General features: G+C 36.6%; 1 long non-coding RNA gene across 2 annotated transcripts in view; it reads left to right on the plus strand.

The window, feature by feature from the left end:
• The first annotated feature begins 1,367 nt into the window (after positions 1-1,367).
• The window catches only part of LOC121295194, a 62,047-nt gene continuing 45,121 nt past the window's right edge, over positions 1,368-18,293 (plus strand). For both annotated transcript variants that reach the window (XR_005946883.1, XR_005946882.1), the window contains exon 1: positions 1,368-1,461. This is a non-coding gene — a long non-coding RNA (uncharacterized LOC121295194). The remainder of the gene's footprint in view (positions 1,462-18,293) is intronic.

The raw sequence follows: 18,293 nt of genomic DNA on the forward strand, positions 1-18,293 counted from the left end.
CAGGATAAATAAAAGGAAATTAATTAAACGCAGGGCAGTTGGTGCGGCGCCATGGAAAGAATACACAATCTGGGAACAGATGCCAAATTTGAAATGAATTAAAATGAAGGTGATCAGTCATATTTCATGCAGCTTAGACAGAGAATATATGGTTTCAAGGGTTGACCAAGCAAATCAGACAAATTGGGGAAAACTAAATAGAAAAGGCCCCCAGAACGTTTCAGTTTTTGTTGTGTGATTCATGCAAAGATTTAATTTACCTGTATTTTCAGAGCTCTGTGTTCCACATGAAGGCATTTGGCACAGTTCTGGCACAGGATCTGCCTAACTCTGAGCGTATGACTAGTCTGCTTGGTGCCTCAACACATTAATGTGCTTCTGTTTGGGACCCTTTGACATTAGATGTTGACTGCAGAAGAAAGTTTTAATGACAAGTTACAGATGTAATTGTTGGATAAGCATTTATGTTAATGTTCCTCTCGAAGGACGGTTATGGATGGGTTTTGTTATGTGAGTGAACATGCTGGATTTGCCATTTTGACAACAAGACAGATGACCCAATAAGGTTTTTCCCAGTGATAACATTTTAAGAAATGCATAGTGAACAGATGAAGATAGAAGACTCCAAGACGTCTTTCAAAGGTTGCCCTTCATGAGTTTTATAATTACATTTTTGGGAGGGGGGATTGCATGGCTATTTGGTAAGGATTGGTCACAGTTAGGGGGGAGCCAGAAATGTATTTAAAAAACCTTCCCCTCCAAATCTCTCCAGACTATGCACTGAGAGGGATTAATCGAGGTCAGACTTTAATTTGCTCTTTCCCACTCTCCCAGCAGGGGTTAAATGGGTAAGAAGAAATGCACAAAACAAAACAACTAAACGTGTCTCCCTCAGAAAAGGATGCTGATACACTTTATAAAGCAAGTACATTAACTGCTCTGCGGCTGCCTTTTTAAAGTTTTACTATTGTGCTTAACACACCACTGTGAGACTACCCGCATCAGTGTTGTATGCCTTATTAAAATTGTATTTCATTTTCAGCAGTTTAAATGCAATTATTAATGGAACTTTAAATAAAGCAGTACCGATATCTAAAATAAAGATGTCCACTCTACCCATACTCCTGATCACAAGAGATTTCCATCAGGATTGCTCAGAAAGCTACAGACTACCAAGTACTTGGGTAGCTTTTTTAGACAAATCCTGAACAACTTCAGAAACAAAATGTTAAAAAGAGGTCTGGAGGCTTTAGCGCTGCACTAGGAAATATTCCAAGAACTAAAAGACCTTGGCAAGACTCCCAACTCTGAGCCACTCTTGTCAAGGCTCAGTCTTGGACACATTGTCAGTCAGATCCCAGCTCCTCTGCTGGTTTACAGCCAGCTACAGAAGATGCAGTAATATCAACACTTTCAGTAGAACAAGGAGGTGTGAAATAAGGACAGAACCTGTAGGTCAAGGTATTTGGCCAAGCTGTTAATGCATTTATGATGATGTTATTGATAGTACTGAACATATGTAAAATAGTAACACTTCAGTTTAGTGGTTATATTCTTTAAACATGTTATTGATTAATTATGCTTTTAGCAGTTGCAGTGGATGTAAATACAGGTTTGAAGTGGTTGTTGCTATAACTAGGGCTTCTGTTTTTCTTTTTTTATTAATTAAATTTTCCGGTGTTTATTTTGAGCTATTTTTGAGTTTTATGTAAATCTTTTTTTTTTTTTTTTTTAAAGGGTTTTCGCTTCTTATATACTGTATAAAATTATTGTTTTTGGTCACTTTCTAAAATGCTTGGGTATTTTTTCCAGTCACTGTATTAACTCGAAAGTACTTGTACACTTAGTTGTACCTTATTTCCTTTTGCTGTCTTCCACAACAAAATCACAGGCACATTCTTCTGGGGTTTTTGTGTGCCTAGACATTTTTTTTTACATTTTGCCACAGTTTGCAATTCTGTTTTAAATTCTCACGTAATATATATCTCATGTAATATAGCTTTAAATACAGCAAACAAGCCTTTTACTGTAATTGTAATCTTGTTTTAAATCTCGCAAACAGAGTTTCCAGTAGAAATGTAGAATTCACTACCACTCAGTAGATGGGGCGGGTTTAAAGTATTCAGAACGAATCAATGATAGATACAATTCAGGAAGGAGGGACATTGCCCAAATGCACTGAAAGATGTTTTTGTTTTTGGGGGTTTTTTTAAATGGGAAGTCAACATGAATTGAGTAACCATTTCCAGTGTTTTTTCTAGGGTTTATTGGCTAAACACTGATTGCATTTATTTTTTGTACCAGGGGTGTTTTATCGCTTTTTATTGGTTAAAACCGTAAATCAGAAGCCCTAGCTATAACATACTACTTATACTGTATATATTACATGTTACTCCAATTTGCTTCATTGTGTTTGCAGTATTGTGTTTAAAGGAGATCAGAATATTTTAAAATCTGTTCATTTTTTAAAACATGTATTCTAGAAGAAATTATAGTACCATGCCAAAATAGCAGGGGTGTAAAATAAAACCACGGGCACTTCATGATCTGCTTACAGATTAATATTACAGCACATACAGAAAGCAGGCGTTTATCCTTAGGTAGATTGAGGCCAGTGCCAAACAGGCTTGAGAATGCTGGGCCTCCTCAACCTGTCATAACATCACCAGACTGTCAGGGTGTACAAGTTTTGGCTTATAGGCCAGCATTCCATAATTTCTTCTGCTGTATAATTATGACATTGTGGAGTTATAGAGCAATGCATGGCAAGACAGGAAGAGACTGATGTAGATTATAAAACATAAAGAAATAATTGTTTCTTTGCCGGTGGTATAATTAGAATCAGAGCTTCTGTGTTTTTCTTTTGTGTTCACAAATGCAAATATCTTCCATCAAGTCCTGGAAGCCCAGGTCTTTTCATTTATTTAATATTCCCTTAAAATCCATTTTCTTTAAGATTGTATTTTTGCATATAACCATACTGCCCAGCCATTGTCTAAGGGATAACAAGTATCCAGAAAGACCTGCCTTTGCTCAGATATTGTCCATCACAAATCAAGGTATGGATTCCTCCAGGTTTCAGGAGAGATTCTAGACCATTTTTCCACCACGTACAGTTGGCCAAGTGCAAGGATGAAAGATGACGAAGGTCTAACTTACCATGTACTGCAGGTTTAACGGGGACTGCAAGAAATTTTCAGCTTTAAACAAAATCCACAACCACACTCCACAGTTATTGACCAAACATCTGGTAGTCTGATTTACATTAAAAAAAAAGGTGTGTGTGAAAGGTATGAGGTTTGAGTAAAATGCCACCAGAGAAAGGTGTTGTATGGGTTTGCTTGGCGAACTGTGATAGAGTAGAGTTGCAACATTTATTTAGAACAGTACTTATAAGCACCTTTCAAGACTCAATTAACAACACATTTCAGATGAGTCACTGTCACAGAACACTAGAATACTGACTCATGGTAAAACTAGTCACCACATCACTTATTTGGTTTAAAGTTGTGCTTTTGCTTTTAGGGCTTTGGACCTGCTCATTGAGGCAATATTCCTCTGGCTGCAGCTTCACATCCTTTGGTTGTCCTCAGATTCCAATTCGAATTTGTGTGTTATGTCTTTGCTCTGTGGACAAGTAGATGAGACACATTTTATGAGGAGTTGAACCAGTGAATAGGGGAGTTTTCCGTCTGTATTCATCCACATAAACAGCCATAGCACCACCAGCATGCTTTGCATTATTTCTTGTTCAGTACGGACTCATTTGATAATGTGTCCACAAGTCTCAACGTGTGATTCTTCTGTATTATGTAGCAGGCTTACATCATTAGTTCCTTGGTAATCGGAAGACTATCCTGTTAACAGTTTTGCAACTTTGAAAGATTTTGTTTTAGGTGGGAGGTTGGAAACACAGTTGAAGTTTGATCTTAACAGAAGATTGGAATCATCATTGTTGCAGTAACAGGCAGAGTGGAAATAATATATTCACTTATGTATGCATGAATATCTGTTTAAATTTGACGATGACTTCCAATGTTCACATGTGGTGTGGAATATTTTACAATGTATTCCTGCCAAGTCTGTCAGGCTAGATTTCAGTCCAGACTGACCGAATACATGTTGATTAGCTGTTTTGACAAAACTGTGTTAAAAGTTGGCACAATATAAGCCAAATGAATTATACACCTTGGTTTAACATTGGTAAAATGTAGCTTTATAAAACATACAGGAGCATATGGGTATCAAGCATGCTCTAAGCGGTGGATCAAATACAATAGTGCATTTATGATCTAAAATGTGGTATTATTTGAATTATAATATTTTATGGCTATATTATTTTCATATTGATTTTGTCCTGCATGCTAGGATAAAGATCTTTAGATGATTTTGTTTGATTGTTGCTACCAGTATTTGCTTTTACCGCTATTGCGGTTTTGGACTCATTCCATTAAACATTGTGTTAAAATTATACGAACACCGCTACAAGAAAAAAAAAAAAAAAACTGCTCTTACAAATCATCAGCTCAGCCTCCAAAGACCTTAGAGAAAAAAAAAAATGTTAAGAAATATGAAGACTCATTTGGGAACCACCATGCACTTCAAATGGCCCTGAGGGGTTCCAACCCAGTATGACATAGAAGATATTATTTACCAGGTTTTCTCAAACTTAGAAAGTACTGTATGTCTGTATTATACGCAGTAGTCATATCAACAGTTACACCATGTCTGCCGCTATTTTGGTTCACTGATTGATTAGTTGTGACTGACTGAACCTCCATCTCTCACAGGCTTTCGATCATAGGGGCACAACTGACAGACAATCCTGTAGCTATCGGTGAGAATGATTTACAGACCTGTTTTGATTTCTGAGAAACTCCTGAAAGTGATATCTATAAGGCCTTTAATAGTGTAATTTGTAGCGGCTGGGCACATGCTTATTAATCAATTTTTGGTGAGGATTTGCTGAAATTATACCTGACCTCTTCTGAAGGACTGAAAGGTCGGGCTCACGCTTTTTCAACAGTTGGCCGTTCAATTTAGTGCCTGTGAGAAGCGAGTGCATGACAGCTCTGCAGACTGGAGTCCTCTGTCTAATGCAGGCATTAAAATGAGGTTTTGTTACGACACGCTTCCTCACTTCACTGGTCTCCTTTGACATCTGTGACTTGGGAGACCAGTTTAGCCCAGTTTACACAACATAAAAACAGCAATGAATAGATACTCAGTTATATTACATGCACTAAGTGGAGAGTAGCGTATGAGGCAAAGACGGGGGCAAAAGCTTTAGAATTACTCTAGGAGAAACAGTATAAAAGTATTGCTGTATATTATCTGGCTTTTAAAAAAAATATACATTGTGTTTATTATGTATTTTTCCTTTAATCAGTGCAACACGTTTAAATGAAGGCTCAGTTATTTGTAGGTCTATCAAACATCCTTTTGCATGACATGACTAAATTGTATCTATTTAAATATTATTTACACAAGAAAAATAACAATCTTAGCGTTTTTACAGTATAAAATAAAAAGAGTGATAATGGTAATCTTCAGTACTTAAGAAAAAAATATGACCTATAAGACAGAACGTATACCAATAAATGTTCAAAAATTTAGTACAATCTAAAAGTTCTGCCATTTAGGCTTTTTCTGTCGATCACTTGCCAGTGGATTTCAGTTAAATCTTTTTTTTCCCCTTTTGTCTTTAACACAGTTCTAACTTCTGATTAGCATCAAAGTCCTGATTGATAAATGGAGATCAAAGCCCTCGACAGCTACTAACACAAAAAGGAGCCTTCCTATAACCCCCCTGCAGAACTAATGGGGCTTCACTACTAGAAAGGAGCAAGCCGCCACTCTCGTTGGACGCCAGGCCGCGGTTGTTAGAAGTTAGTGCTGATAAGGTGATGGCTCTTGGGCAGATTATGTTGTCTTCTTGTCAGCCCCTGCCTTCTGATGCAGTATATCAAAAGAAGCAAGGGACAGGGTGCCTGTGAGGAATAAGGGATTTGGACAACTTCCCCACCCTGTCTTAAATGCAGCCTCTGCCTAAATTAGTCAGACACAGGATGGCACTGACAGAAGAACCCCCCTCTTTTAACCTCTTAACCTCCAACCATCTCGACTTTGTTCTCTGTCTAGCGGAACCTAGCAACAGCAATAAAATGTCATCTCCAATGCTTCAAAGGCTGCACTTAGAAAAATGAGTGTGTTTTTTTTTTTTGTTTGTTTTTTAGTTTTTGGGTTTTTTTTATTTGCAATGTGTTATTTTGCAACTCAGTTTTTATTGCAGTGGTTTTAAAGGGACAGGTGTGCATTCTTAGAAACAGAAGACTCTTGGTGCAGGATAGGGATAGACATGAGGATTAGACAATTAAAGGTGTTAAGATTCCAAGGTAGGGTGGTTGCCAGCTCCCAAAAAGACGCTGAAATACAAGATTTAATACACAACATTAAAACCCTTTTTTTTCACCTATGTTCTTCTCCTGTGTTTGAACAGCATACACATATAGAATATTCTAATTATGCCATCCAACTGCTGTTTTGGAAATAAGTCCCATTTCTTTTTTTCCCCTTAAATTAGTACCCCTGGTCTTTATGCTCTGACAGCCTAGACAGATTAACACTAACATTACTTACTGCTCTGGTGTTTAATTTGCCCATTTTCCTGCCTGAGGATTGTCAGGTCCCAGAGACATTAACATTGAGACCCACCTAGAGCAGTAAGGGTGATTCAGCTGACATACCAGGATAGGTTCGATAACCTTACAGCTGAATTAAGATATCATGTGTGCTGCTGGGGTGAAGACATATAGTAAACAATAGTAAACTGAAACATTATTTAACAAAAATACCACTAATAACAAAACAAATAGGAAAAATAACACATGTATTTCGATAAAGCAGTTAGGAACATCTTGAAAACCCATTCTGTGTTGCCACAATGGGTTGTAAATATAATTCATTTGAAATTTGACAGATGTTGTTTTGAAGCTGGATCCTATAATTCTTTACTTTGCCAAATGTGACGAGGGGGAGTCATGCCTTTAATGTTTATTTGCAAGAAATTAGCAGGCAAATCACAGCAATACACTCTGCCCTACAGCTGGCTGAGATAAAGGACTGGCTTCTGCAGTTGCATTTCTTTTTGTCCCAGCCCCAAGGTCGGGATGTGAAAAAGAAGCCAAAAGACAAATTAAACTCAATAACTTACATTATACCTACTTAGTTCCTAATGCCAAGTATGCCATTCCATCAGAGCCAGTCCTACATCAATCATGCATACTGTACCCTTATCACAAATTTGAACTGGCAAATTGAATGGCAAGATTATAGCACCAGGTTCTAAACAGTACAGGTTCGAAACGGGAAGTTGTTTTGCAAATGCCCTCATCATTGTTAAAGGCAATGATTATAATTTGATTCCATATTATATAGCCTTTATTGTTCCAAATGTGCTGTTAAAAAATTTATTTTATCTTAAGTGAATCACACAGAGAGTGCTCTGAAGAGGAAATTATATTTTCTTTTAACCCAGTTGGAAAAATATCAGCAATTAGAATAACACATGGTAACACAGCACAAGACTAGAAATTTAAACAAGATCACAAGGTTACATGAGTTTAAGGTTTTTTTTTGTTTTTTTTTCCATGTATTGTCTATGGGGGAGTGGTTCTGTGTACAAATCACAAATGGTGATAAATTGAACCTTTGTAACTCAAGCTGTATTTGACTAAGTACAGTGCCATTTTAATAAATTGCTTGGTCCACAGTTCCAAATAATTTATTTCCTGTTCTTTTTAGTTTATTGATAATGGCTCTTCCGTCCGTGCACTTAGATTAACCATGGCCTAATAGCAGCATTAATTTTAAAGCATTTCAATGTGGGTTTAATTAATCATGCCTTAGTGTTTGTTGATATTCAGAATTGTGTTTGTTTGGCATAACTACATTGTTATGATTTAATACAAATAAGAGTACATGATACAGAACTGATAAAAAAAGGTAACTTGTACCCTTATAAATTATAAGTTTTTCTTATCATGGTTTAAGTTGTGAAACATTTAAAGGTTAAGCCAATCTTAAAGAAGAAAGAAGCTTAACAGATAAGGAACATGCAACATCAACATACAACATTCACCACATCTGAGCATTATGTGAATCAGGAATTACCTGAAAAAAATATATATATATATTTGTATTCTTCCACTATGTGAAAGGGGTTACTTAAAAATATGCCCCCCACCCCCGTTCTCTTTGTGTTGTGTAGGGATATTACTTCAAGTTTCTGTTGATTAGGCTGGTTTTAAAGGACTTCAGACCGAGGACACACAAGATGCATCTAATTAGGTGACTGCACAGAACTTTCCAATTCCAGTGCACAGAGTTTCAGTCACACTGAATCTTGAATCTGTGGAATAGACAAGCTAGAGCTTGAGAGTATCCATAGGTCAACTATTCCAAATGGAAAACATAAAGCAATTCTGCTGTGAGCAATGTCACCTTGTATACGTTGGATGGATCATAACCCGTCTTGAAGTGTTTCTGCAGAGTACCATTTTATTCCAGAAATCTCATTGAGACTGACTTCTCAGATTCGGGCTCCAGATGTGTGGAGCAGAACCGTTTTCATTGACAAACCTCGATTTGGTACAAGTGGAAATATTTTTTTAGTTTGTATATTTATTGTATCAAAATGAAAGAGTCAGTCTTGGTAATTAGGCTCAATAAGTATTTCATGATGTATTCCTAACCACATTATATTGTAATGAGGTATGCAGTTACTACTGTTCCTGCTCTTGTGTTTATTTGATTTTTTTTTTTTTATTGTAATTAAACTCAGCTGGCCAGTGTTTACAACAGCAGAAAGCAGTGAAATTATTTATAATTAGCTACAAATAACTGGTATGGAGGAACAAACACTTTTTCTAGTTTGCCTAAAATATAACCTCTCATTTATTTTCATTACGGCGAGACACTGTATAATAGAATGATTCCCATTAGTACCCACTTGACGTTTGTGGCAGTAACTGTTTGCAATTATCTCGTGTTGTGAAGATTTTGATTATTATATTATTGCTTTGTTACTGACTGGGTCTCTGGGGCTGATACTGGTTTACAATGGGTGCCATACTTAGTCCATTTTGGAAGTACATTTACTATACTTTGCTTTATAAGAACCTTTCACTCCTTCACTACCCCCGTTTATTTATTTATTTTTTTGGGATGAGCAAATTACCAGGAGCAATGTGCTTTGGACATTGCTATACATGGCCCTGCAATAGTCACTTAGGCAATTCAAGCCTCCTATTATTTTGGGGATGTACCTGAAGTTCTCACTTTTGTACTTTTCATAGAGATTGCATACCTCAATTTAATGATTTTTTTTCTGAATTGTCTGCTGTACTCTGAATATAGATTACTGCATTATTCTATCTTATAACATGTAAGACACATACACTAATTCCATACTGGTACAAGTTACAACACCATAGGAAAGTTAAATAATGTACTGTATAATTGACCAAGATGAGTAATTTTCCTTTACAGCTTGATCACCATAAATATGCCAGAAATGCATTTGCGTGATGTCTAGTGGTGTTTCTGGGAATCTAGAGGTTATGAGCTAGCATTTAATGATTGCTTCATATTTTTAAAGCACTGGAGTCTCAATTATGTGTATAGGAATTGGCAAAGACAAAAAATAATACTGGTTTGTTTTTGTATACTGGTGAAAGACATGATGTTGTGCTTTGTTCCCATTTGTAAGTAACAAGGTTTATTCCACATTGCAAAGTTGGGAAGAGTAAGCATAGCAATGGATGGTAACTTCCATCATTTTAAGAAAGACTCTTTTTGGATATTTTTCCCTTTGGTGTTTGGGCATCAATAGTCTAGCAGTTGAAGGCTAACAGGCACCACTGTCTAACATGTAGGAAGACCTGACCTCAAGGAGCACAATGGGTTTTCAGAGGGTTGCCTGGACCTTTTTTATAAAGGGCTTTCCTGTAATTCTCACAGGATGACTTCATAACAAATCTCATACGTTGGACGTTTGGGAACTTGAGAATGGAAACAGCACTAAAATTTACTAAACTTGATATGCTTGGTGATATGACATAGTTGCATTCGATCCTGATGGGCCAATATATTTGTCTCAAGAGACTGACCTTGCAAACTATAGCCCTTCATGATCCATGATTATATTAGTTCCCAACTGAACTCCAAAGGGGAGCATTATAATATGACTTGAGCGTACTTTCTCTCGTCTCCTAATGCAAAGTAAACACATGGTCAAATTCTTAAATTCAAGCATTAGAAGAAAGAAAGCTGAAGAAATTTTCCAAATTAGGAAAGTCAACTAATTAGCTTTGACAAAGAAAAATAATTCACTTAAAAATGGCGATAGAATTCCATCTGCAACAGTTTCTTAAAATAACTGACCTAACTGAAGAATAAACCAGTGCTAATGAAGGAAGGGAAACGAAACTCCATGAGACAGCCACACAAGAAATAAGAGGCACAACACATTATTTCAACTGCGATACCTCTGGGGACTCCATTCCACATAGGATTACTAGGGACACAGGCTACTGAAATGTATAAAAGCTGGTGTTTGTTTGTAGACATAACAGTGTATGCTTCTCATGCATTCAGTTCTGTGTACTAGATCTACTCAGCTGATTATCATGGTCTATACATAGTGGCTGGACTGAAAGACTTTAAACAACAGATTTAAATAACTCGTTTTACGCAGGTCCCTAAATATTTCATATTTGACAGCATCAAATCTCTCCACTATCAAGATAGCTGTTGAGCTGCAGAGAATATTGAAATTGGCGACCCAGTCAAATAATTTGGGTTACTACAATATTTTTAATATACTCTACTTAGAGCTGTATACTAAAGGCACTGCAAAATCTAAGTGTAACAATACGATAAAGAAAAAAACAAGAAGGACAATTCCGAGAAAAACATGACAAAACATGGTAGAAGCATGCTCAGCTGTCTAAAATTGGAAAACAAGCACAATAACTTCAGTAAACTTGCATTGGGGTTGTACACACAAATCAAAATATTATATACCTGCATAATTTTATTTCTGAGACAATCACTTACAGGAAGTTCATTACCTTTGTTGTTTTTTCTTGCTTCCACATGAATACATTGAATACTAAAAAACACATGGTAGGTCTGTCTAGGGAATGGAAGAGTTAAATTAAATGTGATAGAACACACGAACCAAAAAAAAAAAAAAAAAGCCCCAGTTAAAACGTTCACAGCAGACAGATCAGCTAACGTTTTGAAACTATTACCCTTTATTTCCTTAAGCTCCCTTCTCTGCCCACAGTTTATTTTTTATTTTTTTTCTCGATCAACGCTGCCATCATTTGCGGAAATTGTCCTAATTTCATGAGATTGAGCGGTCAGGGGAAAAAAAATAAGAATGCCAGAACAAGACACTCTGATAGATGGGGAGCAGAGATGCGGAAGAGGCTTGTGTAATATGGAGTGTAAAACTAAACCCTGGCATAAATGTGCCACAGTTGAAGTGTGTTTTGAATAAAATACAAAATGAATGCTTGCCTGGTACTTTTCAGTGATTAGCTGCAGGATCTGGGGGCTTGTTTAAATGTGGAACTTTCACTGTGGTAAATTAAGGATTGAGAGCACCTGGTTTGCAGGTAAGCAATGTATCAGCCCACAGCCCAGTGCTACCTACTAAGGGTGTATTACAAATATTCTTCCTTGTGCAATTATCAGAAAGGAGAGACAGTAGCAAAATCAGACTATTTAAGAGTAAGTAGCTTCGAAAGGATTTGCTTTTCTCTAGATCTAACTTTGAGCTTGTCTACTCCACCAAGTCTATATGCAGAATATGTACAGTAGGACAGTCTAGCAAAAGTTGAAGTCCCATTGTGACCTCATTTGAATGGAATGAGGAAGGCTCTCCTGCCCCTTCACTTCCAGACAAGCTCAAAGCATGTTCAAGGACAAGTAAAGGCAGATTTAGAAATAATTTTTTTTTAATAGAAAGTAATAAAAAAAATTAAATTTGAAGTAACTTGCTCTTTAAGAGTGGAACGGTATATTGTTATTATTTTACTTCACATGGTTACTGGGTTCATATGTGGGGTTTGTGGTCACCAGGCAGTGCAGTCCTTTCTTTGTTGGCTGCCCCATCTTCCTGCTTGAAATGCTGCCCAAACTGAAGCACAGTCTGTTGTAACAAAGGGAATCTGGGCTAGTGTCTCAGATTGAAGGGTTTCCAGCATCATTTAGCTGAACACAAGCTCCGTTCTGCCGCTACATAGATTGCTGTGAAACCTAGGCTAACTCCTATATCTGTCTGGTTTAAACACAGAATCCCAAATTGGTTACGCAAAAAAGTACCACGTAACTATTTCAATTCTATAAATCGAATATAGCCCAGGCACATCTAAATATGTCAAGATAACATGTGGTATTTTATACCGTAAAATAAGGCGTTACTTTTTAAATTTGCCCATTTATAAAGGCTGATTTGAGATTCCGCACTGGTAGCTGTTCAGTGGGTAGTTCTGGCTCTAGTGCCAGTACAAACTCTCAGTGAAAGGCCTCATTTATCACACATTGTGGTTTCGGAGCTGCACTGAAGGTACCCAGGCGAGTTCTTTCAATATTTCAGATGTCTATAGGGATTGGCTTGACTTAGGAAGTGAAACCCTCCAAGTTTTAATTTACAGCTCCGACTGACTTGTGTTAGTTCAAAACATGATTTATAGTTCGTCAAAAAAAATATTACAGTTTCTTTTCTGCTTTTTCTGCCCTTCTTTGCCTTTATACAAGTCATAATGTATCTGCAGTTTAAAAAAAAAAAAAACAATAAGGTAAAGTGTAATAAAATATAACACATAAATCAGTTGCAACATTAACATTTTAATGCAGAATTCAGATTTTCAATTTTGTGTTTGGTTTTATTAAAATGTTGGATTAAAGCTCAGACTTAATCTTAATCGTCTTAATCTGGGTATCATCATCTGTGGATAATGTCACCTAATGGTAACATATATAATGAAAACAGCAAGGGACCTAGAATGGAGCCCTGTGGAACACCACAGACAACTTCTGGTAATGCCGATTTTACCTCCCCAGTAGAGACGAACTGAAAGATAAGAGTTGAACCAGGATAGGACAATCAGTAGGATGGAATGGCCTAAAGGCAGTACTTAGATCCAGAAGAATTAATACTGATGGAAAGCCAGAGTCAGAGTTTATCAGCAGATCGTTCTCAACTCCGATAAGAGCCGTGCTATGTGCAGCACGAAAACCATACTGAAACTTCTTGATTAAACCATTAAGAGTTAGAGTCAGTGGTGGCTAAACTTCCAATCCCGGTTCCCCAGTGTGAATTCCAATGTCAACGATCTGACATCCTGAGGCTGTGTTCAGAAAGCCTGCTGTCCTGTGCACATACTAGAAAAGAACAATCAAAGAAACAGAAAGGGGTCAGGTTTTCTTGTTCATCAAAAAGTGAGTCTCATTTTAGCTGCTGGATAGTATTGGCAATATGGCTCTATGTTTCTGTTCATTTTTAGTGTTCAAGGAATACAAAACAATGTACAATACAACCCATGCATGCTATGTTATAACTTATGAAGTGAGACATGTCAGAGCCATATGCCAACAAGAGTGTGTGTGGCTTTTTGTCTTGTTACGAATGTCATTTTATTTTTAACTGGATCTTTTCAAGAGACATTTATCATTATTTTCCATTCCCCTTCCCCCCCAAAAATGCTGAACATTATAAACACAACTAACCTGTCAAATTAAATACCTCTTCAACCCTGTCTTTTCGGAAAATGTTATGAATCATAAAGTTGAGTTTGGAACATTTATCTGGGGCAGTAAGTATGACTTGGTAGATGATTGCTTTTGAAATGGCAACCTATCCTGTCTTTGTACTTGAATTAACCACAAGGTTTGTCTAGACCTATTTTAGAAAATAAGACCAGCTTTGTGGCCTAAACAAAGCAATATATTTAAGGTTCTTAGAATAAGCCTGTGTGTGAGCTTTCCTGCTTGTGGGTGCTAGAGCTGGCTGAGTTCTCAACTGGCCACTAGAGGGATAAAGACCATACGCAGACACTAAAACATAGTCTCCTTGACACTTGGCAAAACCAAGATCTAGGTGGTGTGCAGACCATTGATTTTTATATCTATGATAGCACTAAAAACTATAATAGAGGGCCAGCTTTAATGCAGGAGTTGTCATCTAGTCCTGGACAGGTAGCCACATCAAGCACAATATACTTTAAACAATGCAATATACATGTATATATAGTCTGTATGTTCACATGTATGCACATCACCTTAACAAGGCAAGAATCAAATTTGGAAAAAAGTCTGTCGGCCTAAATGTGGAAAAGTCTTTGTGTTCGTGCAGTGATTTCCGTTCATTTCTGTAACTTGTGGAGAAAGTGTAACCACACTGATTAATGCAGCAAACCACAGCCTTTTTTCCTTGCTTTTTGGTGTCTAATTGGGTTTAATTCAATTGGACAATGGGCATGGCCCTTGGCAGTGCCTCTGTTTGATGCTTGGCACCTGTCGCTCCTGCCATTCTGAAACACATGATAGCAATTATGTTTGCCTAAGGAAATTAAGAAGTTGCCCTGCATTTCCTAGTTACATAATAGAACAAACGAGAAGGACATGTATATAACATTCGGACTATTGAGCAAATGTCTAAGCATTATAGACCAAGATATACAAAACTCTCTGCCCTTGATAATGCAGTATGGTTATTTTGTCAAAAGTCATACATTCTGAAATAAAATAAATAAATACATAACAATAAATAAGTCTGCTATAATACTACTAGTTCTCTTTGAAAAACATGGTGGGACTGTTGGGTAGTTGATCTCTATCATGGTTTTAAAATGTAATCACCTGTGTGTGTGTATGGGTGTGTGTGTGTGTGTGTGTGTAAATACAGTATAATTGTAAATCTCAAAAAACTACTCACTTCTAAATCTTTTGTAGTCATCTTTGTATTACTTTAGTATAAATACATGTTAATTTGGATTCATATGTTGTTTTTTTCTGACTTTCTGTGAACGAAAAGACACACATTTGCCCATTTTCCCATTGGAAATAGTGATATTTTGAAATATCACTGTCCTGGTCACAAAAGCAAAGTTTGTGTTACATAGTGTAATTATTCAAATGCTTCTCATGACACACATTTATTATTTTATGTTTTATAAATATAAGCATGCATTAAGTACTGAATGGTTTGGAAAATGTATTTACTCCTTTCACTTTTAGTGCTAATTAAATATATACCCTACCACCCTAGGAATAAGAAAACTTCTAAAGACAGTATTGCAGGAGCCATGGTGTGGCATAGAAATCACCAGTGTCTGGTGCCATTAGAGTAACCAGCCTGACAGCACATGAGAACAGCCCGCAAACCATTATTAACTGATGCAATGTTCAGTCACTACTGATGACAATGCACATAATAACCACACTGAGGAATCTCCCATTGAAAAGAACAGTGAGTCACGGTCAGCATGGAAAAAAGTGTGTTCCTGCAGGAGGCATGGTCTGTTCCAATACTGGTGCACTGAACCACACTATGGTTACAATAAAAGTCCATCAACTAGTCCTTGTTGTATATTAATCTGTACAAAACTTGGAGTGGTAGATGGCTTTGAATTACATTTTAATGACTGTATCATTAATGAAAGTTAAGGGTTTCATAAAAAAAAACATTTTAAACGTACATTAAATCATGTATTTTTTTAAAGCCTTATTTAGGATGGAACAGGGAGGTTTTGAGCTGTGCATCGCAATAATACGTCAAATCAAATCTATAAAAAAAAAAAAAAAATACTACTACTAATAATAATAATAATAATAATAATAATAATAATAATAATAATAAATGCTCATGAATTAAATACTTTTAAACAGTTTTTCCACCTGGTGGGTTTGTCTTTCTGGTGATAGAAGTGACAGATGATTTTGTGGAGAAAGGAGATGTAATGACAGGCATTGGTCTACTGCCACCTTGCTTATTAAAAGTAATTACGGGGATTCCCACAAAATTGCTTCCAAATAGTTCAAGGTGTTTTTCCAAAGGTTTCTGCCGTGGAAAAAAAGTATCCCTACGCCCTGGAAAGTACCCTTGCTTGTTTTACTATTTATACTGGTGTACTTTCTTTAACAAAAAGGTACAACTAAAATAAACTATAGCTTGTACTTTTAGTACCTGTACCCATTTCTCATGTCTAGTCTTTAATTAAAATAATTTGGTTACACTTTAAAATAAGTGTCAGTAATTCAAATCTAAATTTCCCCAAGTAAATAAACAGTCATGATAATTGGTCAAAGTTTTAAACATACCGCTGAAGCTATTTGGTCAACTAATCATACACTAGGTTGTATTTGTACATTTATAAAAGAAACAGTTTTTGCTCAGAGTTGCTTACCTGGTAAATGCACGAATGTGTGTGGTGTGCAGGGTGAGTCATATAGGTAGGGGCAGGTTTGTGTCCTGTCTTTGCAAAGCCAGTGATTGGATGTGTCTCTCCTGCAGGTTAGATGCATAGTCGGCTGATTTTGGTTCATTTTGCACATATTTGTTGCTGCAGGTTTATCCAGAGAAAGTCGCCGATAAACTTTTCTTTATATGATACATCTCACAAGTCAATGCATGTCTAATATGTCATTTTGTCAGGCGATGAGCTTCTGTTACAAATAATGCTAACCAATAATGGCCTTGCCTACTAGGTTTTTCAATGCCCAATTTTCTGGACATCAATCCATATATTGCAATAGATGCAATTCATAGATACCCGAGGTAAACATTACCATGATCAGAAAGGATAGTCATGCTTTGCGTATTAAACCATTGTAATTCGTGGATAAATAATACTACTGTGCATCATACAAAACAATTCTTGTAATACCCCTTTCAATTAAAAAAAACAAGACTGCTCTGAACACGAGCCCTCCTTCTTTGGAGACGTTTCAATTAACATAAGGCACTCTCTATCAAAGTCAATGAAAAGCAAGTACGTCATCTACTCAGACTCATAGTCTGCGTAAACAAACCAAAGGACCAGCGCCAATCAAAAAAAGCTTCACTCGCGAGGTTCCACTGTCCCCAGAATCTCTCGATGGTATTACTCCCTGGCCATAGACACTGAACCAGATAGGGTTATTACACCACTACTTGATGTTCACCTGAGACTTCCTCTTATACTCTACAATCCTTTTCTTACCTTACTTTTTTGACAGGAATAGAATTTAAGTTCCTTTCTGAAACACATGGAAGATATTTTCACTGTGAGTTGTCTAAACTAATTCCCAACAGTAGTAGAGGAAAAGGAATTGCATTTCAACTGTAGGAAATCAGCAGTTATTGCCCAGTCATTGAGGCCAGTGGTGGGAGCAACGTTGCTTGGCAAACAGATATACATTGTCAAATTTCTGCACTGAAAAGACTCAGAATCAGAAATGTAGGTCACAAGATGCTCCAAATCACAACTCGTGCCAACATATCTCTCTCTCTCTCTCTCTCTCTCTCTCTCTCTCTCTCTCTCTCTCTCTCTCTCTCTCTCTCTCTCTCTCTCTTAAGCCTAGAGCCTGTGTGATTACCTGATGACAAAATCACTCCGTTAAGGTTTGTGTAACATTACATAAAAATAAAAATAAAAATTCCACTTTGCTAATTGGTAAATTAATTGCACTGGCACGATTACACTAGTGTAAATAATATGTTGGTATTTAAAACCACAGTTTGGTAAACTTGGGGAAAGTTGCAGAAAGACAATCTGACTGGGACATGTAAAACACATGGCATTTTGAAGCTTTAGGGAGATGTTCTGTTTTGGTTTTGGCCGGGTTTTATTGTTCCACTAACTGAAAGAACACTCAAGAAATGCAATCATTTAACAGCTCCTTCCCCAAACTAAGTTGATTCTTGCTACCATTTCTTATTCTTCAAAATAGTGTGCCATATCCCTTTAAATCTGAAAGTAAATATCTGCAAGTCAATCTTCTGTGTTAAGGGTTGTGTTTAACTCAAATGGGAGTGTTGGTTGCTCAGGAGTTTGAGAATTAGCATAAAATTAAGTATTAAAAAGACTGTACAAATACGTTTAGGGCCATATTGTATTTAAAAAGCATACAACTATGAGTAACAATTTGAATGCACTTCTTGAAAAGCAAATGGATTTTAAATATTTTGTTTCAATATTATTATTATTATTTTGTTCTTAAAAATGATATTAAAGATTAGT

This window comes from Polyodon spathula, chromosome 20, assembly GCF_017654505.1.
Source record: "Polyodon spathula isolate WHYD16114869_AA chromosome 20, ASM1765450v1, whole genome shotgun sequence".
Classification (NCBI taxonomy): domain Eukaryota; kingdom Metazoa; phylum Chordata; class Actinopteri; order Acipenseriformes; family Polyodontidae; genus Polyodon; species Polyodon spathula.